This window comes from Pungitius pungitius, chromosome 14, assembly GCF_949316345.1.
Source record: "Pungitius pungitius chromosome 14, fPunPun2.1, whole genome shotgun sequence".
Lineage (NCBI taxonomy): Eukaryota > Metazoa > Chordata > Actinopteri > Perciformes > Gasterosteidae > Pungitius > Pungitius pungitius.
Window position 1 is genome coordinate 4,959,232 of NC_084913.1, and position 6,150 is coordinate 4,965,381.

The following is a 6,150-nucleotide window of genomic DNA, read 5'->3' on the forward strand; positions in this document are numbered from 1 at the left end:
ACAACAGAACGCGGCACAGCCCCATCAGAACCATTGAGTGAGAGGCCGCTTCCCGAGCTGCTCCCTGGCGCTCGTTCAGGAAGCCGCCGGCGTTATCGGCGTTCAGGGACATCACTCCGAACAAATGGAAATACACGAGAGCCCGAGTAACTGCGACTCACTCAATGGGGTTCTTCTCGGGGGGGGGGGGGGGGGGGGGGGCATCGCGGGCCTGAACTGATCACGAGCGCGCCAGCTGTGGCCTGCTGCCCGACACAGAGACGTCAGCTCCGGGGGCCTCAATGTCAAGCGGAGAGTCGTGATGACACTCACACAATAGTCACGGGCCTGGTCCGCGTTGCTCTCAAATGGCCTTTGTCCGCCCGTAAATGGAGGGCCCCCCCCCCCCCCCCGCTAAGGGGGTGGGTCAACTGGCCCGGGACGGCACGGGGAGAAAGAGGAACAGAAAAAGGAGAAGGCGAGGAGGCCCCGGTGTCAAGTCTAATCCCACGAAGCGAAGTGATCCGACCGCTAATTAAGACCAATGAAGGCGCCGACGAGCCCTGCGGAAGCCAAATCAACACGGCTCGCTACACTGTGACAGTGATGCAGGTCCTGACGTTTTCGTTTTCTGCTCGTCTATGCCGTACGACCAAGAAAAGCACAGGAAATGAAAAGAAAAAGCGTGTCCAACGGGCTTTTTTTTATCCTCCCCCGCAGAGCAAATGGGGAGAGCGCTGCTGCCGTGTGTGCGGTAACGCGCCTCTCAGGGAGCTTATGGGCAGAGCTCGGGCTTTGTTGTTCTGGGATGAAGCTTTCAGAATCCTCACCGATGCCGAGGTCCAAGACGATGGCCCGATGAACGGCGGAGGAATCCTCTCCTCAAAAAGCTGCCGCAGATATTGAACATGGAAAAGAACATGAAAGAATCGTCCAGAATGGCCGACAGACTTGACGAGGACCCCGAACTTTCCACGACTCTTTACATACTTTATGTAAAATCCATAAACTGTATCAGATTTATTCTCAGGACAGATTACTTGCAGTGCTCCTCTCTGGTGAATAACTCACACTGGCTCTGTGATGCTAACGGGGCTGACGAATGGGGGTGTTAATGCCAATATTTCTCTCGTCCCCCTCCCTCGTATGAGCCTCGTGGCCCGGAGGCCGTTTACAGTGCGACGCCATTGATTACCCGCCCCCCCCCCCCTCGCTGCAATTTGTGAACGAAAACGCCCATTGGGGAGGAGATTAATTGATCTTAATTGCTCAGAGGATAGCGGAGCGCCTCCCCCCCCCCCAGACGCGTGGGTTTGAATATCAAGCGTCTGGAAACGCAGCAGGGAAACGATGACAGTTGCCGACTGATGGAATTCCCTCAGGATGGAATGCTTTGAGTCGAGGTGAAAGGTCGGGTCTTTTGTTTGCCCTCTGCCCTCAACTCGCTTTAACAATTCAACTGCGAGGTAACTGGAATAAAAACATCCTTCATGTGAGGTGGGTTTAGTTTTTTTGGAAGGCACGCCTGCGTCTAGGTGTAAAAAGTAAAGGAAACAAGTAAAATATGCGTTTCTCACGTTCCGTCAATCGGAGGTTATCCCTCCCACTTTCCTCCATCCCTCCTCCTCCTCCTCCTCCTCCCCCTCCTCACAGGCGAAATCTCTGTCCTGTCGGCCTCTGCGGCTGTCGGCTCAGTTTATTTTCTGGCGCTGCTGTCAGACGAGACGCAGAGAGCACGAGTACGACGCGCTGTAACTTTAAATGAACCGGGACGAGATGAGATGTGGGCCTGTGTGTGTGTGTGTGTGTGTGTGTGTGTGTGTGTGTGTGTGTGTGAGTGTGAGAGAGAGAGAGAGAGAGAGAGAGAGAGAGAGGGGATAACAGAGGGAGTGTCCTCGGCCAACAGGGTAGAAATCTATGGAAATGTGGCGTCCTGATGATTTGTTTGAACGGAGACACTTACTCAGGACATCCTCAAGGGGGTGTAAGTACCCATATGGTGCTTACCAGTGTGTGTGTGTGTGTGTGTGTGTGTCCCTAAACTTTTACAGCTGCATGTTTTCAGAGGCAAAAGGAAGTAAGGAAGGGGAGAATCTCTCCCACAAAAATACGGTGTGTGTGTGTTTGAGATTTGGCAAACAGCTGGAGGACTGCAGGTGCGAATCGGCTTTGCATCAGCTTCTCTGCCAATTAAGCTGCTTAATGGACAGAAGGAGGTCATTTTGGGGGTTAAATCTGTGAAGAAAGGAGGAACAGACACACACACACACACACAGAATGTACTTGAACATGATCCAGAGATACAGCATCTCTGGCTTTCCAGCCCTGTAATTTTAGCTGGATTGATTTTCTGGTGCAAGCATTAGGCTCTCTCACACACACACACACACACACACACACACACACACACACACACACATCTGTGCAGCAGCGGAACGTCCCGGCAAAGTTTGATTCAGGCTCATGTCGTTTGTCATATGGTCCCTTTAAAGCAGAGCTAACGCAGAGCCCCCCGGTGTTTAGGCAGCAGAGGTTTACAGAGAAAAGAACGCCTGATAGTAAAAGCAAATTAACGAGTGACAGGCGCGGCCTGACGAACATGTGGATCCAGACACTTCAAGCAGCCACGGGGTCAGATAAGAGACCCCTGCAAAAATAAAAAAAAACATGCACACACACCCAACTCTGCCCTGGATGACGGGGCCGATGCCCGACAGCTTCCTCGCACAAAGGGAAAGGAGAGACACCCATTTATGTCGCCGCCGATAGCAGGCAGGGAGGCGAGAAAGACAACAGAACAACGTTTTTTCCGTATTTACAACAGTCAGGGAGGTCGTTTTGAATCCCAGGCATCATCAATAAAGAGACAAAAACATTGCCGCCCCCCCCCCTCGAAGTAGAGTGTGGGCTGCGGGATAATCGGTCACGCGGTTTGCCGTGGCGTGAGCTCTGGTTGATTAACAAGCAACTCACTCACTCGTTACCATAGCGATAGCCACTGTACCGCCCACCCCCCCAGCCACGCGAGACACACTCCAGGCTCCCCAAGGTGATCCATCAGAGATGGTTGACCATCGCGGTGCAACGGCGTTCACACGGAGCCGGCAGCTAGAGGTCACGCCGCCGGGGGGGGGGGGGGACAACGAGGTGGTGGGTGATAGAAGGAAGCTGAAGTCACACACACACACACACACATCCAAACCTCAAAGCCATGAACGCGGAACGACGAGGGGTCAGTCACCAGATTCAAAGAGTAGAAGGAGGAAGAAAAATTAAAACAACGGAGCGACAATGGTTTCACCTGCGATCTGAAAAGGACGCCGTGGATCACTCAAAAGCGACCCAGACGTGAACTTGGACAATGAAAGCTAAGCCGTGTGCTCAAAATGACTAACGGCTGGCAAATACAGCTCTATATGGGGTAGTAGGGCAAACAACAGACACCTGGCTTTGTCCCAGCGAACACACACACACCTGTTAAGATAGCAGATACTGCTACAAGGGAAGACCAAGTACTTTGCATCCAGATGCTCTTTTGGAATATGTGTGTGTGTGTGTGTGTGTGTGTCGTCCCATCCATCACTGCCTCAGACTTGCATTAATCCCTCCCTGCATTCTTGAGGAGCTCTGTCGCCAGAGGGAGTTTGCCCTTGTGGCCTCCCCCACCCTCGGTGTGGAGCGCGCCCCCCCCACCCCCCCTGCAAGTCTGAAAACTGCTGAAAACAAATGCGTTGGCCCTGTGCGAGCTGACGGATCGGCCACATGTGATTTAAGCCCGACGGGCCGGAGGACAGGTTGACGCTAATGTACATGGTAACCCAAATGTTGTCTGGGTATGCCAAGGCGAGGTGCTCATGGTAAACTACCCCCCCCCCCCCCCCCCCAAACGACAATGGGGTCTCCGTTTATGGCCTATTAAGGGCCTAAGTGACAACAGAAAAAAAACAACAATAAAAAGGACTGATAGAAGTAGGTGAGAAATACACAACGACCGGGTCATCATCCATCATCCAAACGTGGCAGATCAGTCAATGCGGCGGAAAAAAAGAGATTAGCATGCGATAACTAACGATGCTGATCCACTTCCTTTCATGTAGCGAGCCGCTGAGATCGATTAGCAGCGTCCACCAGACGCATTGACTCTTTAAAATTCATTTCCATGAACTTTTCTGCGGCGGCCGGTTCCGACCCGCCTCACGAAGTGCATTGGAGGAACGCTGGGATGCAACCTCATTCTGGTTTGAATATGAAAAATGAACGCGATGATTCACCGGAAAAGGGCTTTCGCACATTTGTGCGAGGCAAAGATGGGGCTGGCACCCTCCTCTTCAGCACCGAGTCACCGACCTACATCAGAACCCTGTAAACACAGGGCTGCGCTCAAATAAACCATCCGTCGCTGTTTTGCATTGAGCGCTGTTTGGACCTGCGGCCCGCGTGCGTGCGGTTTCACGTCCTCACGCGGCTCATGTCTTTGGTAAACACAGTTCTGAGCTCACACACGCAATGAAAGCTCATGTACATCTCTGATGTAAAGCCGCTCGCAGCTACCGGCTCCCCCCAGAAGTGGGAGAAAAACTAATATTCTCTGCCGTGCTGAGCTGGCCGGTGTTCACACAAAACAAAAAAAAAAAAAGGTGGCAAAATTCCCAAAGCAATAAACAAGTCATGAAATAAGACCAGCTTAGCGCAAACTGGCTTTTACAGGAGAGCGAGAACACTACCGGCCCGGTTGTCACTAAGCAGAACCATTTGTTTTATTGCAGATTCCAGCCCAGCTGTATATACACAGGGTCCGTCACTCTCTCGCATACTGGAGGGGAGAAGGAGTCTGCTCAGCCTCCCCAAGGCCCCCGGTGATGGAGGAGACAGCTGGTGAGGAGCCAGAACCCCCCCCCCCACACACACACACACACACACTGTGTGCTCTTAAATACCTCATACAATGTCCGGGAATGAAGTGATAGAGATTAAAGCCAATGCACCTCAAACATTTTTGTAAACAATATTGACTTTTCATTTCAGCTCACCTGGGCAGCTTAGCCGCGACGGGGGCATTTGGGAAAAGAGGCTACGCCGGACACATGGTGCCGGGGAGGGGGGGGGGGGGGGGGGGGGGGGGGGGAGAGAGAGAACTCGACACTCACAAACAGGTTTAACACCTGTGGGGAGTGTGAGGACACATCTTTGCATGTCTGCCAGGTTGGTCCGTGCAAACCCCGTGACCCAGTTTCCGTGCCCGGACCGCGTGACGGGGTTTGACACCTCGTCCACGAAGGGACGTTGCGTGACAATCTTTGCTTTCCACGCAGAAAAAAATGAAATAATTCTACAGAGCTCGTTCTACGAAAGCCGCCCCAAACGGCAAAAAGGTGAGAAAGCTTTTTTGCTTTTTTTTTTTTTTTCCGCGCTGGTGGATGATCACAAGAATCGAGCTGCGAGGCGTTATCGAGCCTTAATCCACAACAGGTGCTCCACAAAGCATGCGGGCAGTGCAGTGTTTAAGTGGGAGAGTTAAATAAACGCCACGACAAAAGCCCTGCGGCAGGAAAAAAAAAAACCAAACCGGTTTGTCTAGTCACGCGATCGCGAGCGAGCGGGTGTGGGTTGTGGGGGGGGGGGGGGGGGGGGGGGGGGCGGGGGGACACGCGAGACAATGCGATTGCGGGAAGAAAAGTCAAAGACAAATCTTTGCAAGACTAACCCTTTTGTCCTGTAAATCCCTCACTGGGAGGAATGTGGTCCACAAAAGGCCCGGTGAGACGGGAGGCAAGCCGGCACAGGGACACCGAGTGACAACTCATCCGAGGGCCCAGGCGGCGCCAGCAGCTGCCCCGCGTGTGCGCCGCTTTTACCGACATGATTGAATTAAGGCCGCTGCCCAACTCGTTATTATCCCATCCGTACGGGGGAGGGGGGGGGGGAAGAATGTCAATGAGGGCCCGCGCTCGTTTTTTGCAGTCGTTGTGCGCGAGGGAAACAAAGCACTTTTCACACGATGGCCGGCTGCGAATCGACGGCAAGTTAGGAGGGGGGGGGGGAACTATAGAATATAGGCCTGTGTTTGATTTTCATCCACCGATTGAATTACAAGCGCTGGGGGCAGATGCGAGCGGCCCGGCGGCGTCCCGCAGGACGGCCCGGGCGGAATCGACGGGCAGATGCTCCCGC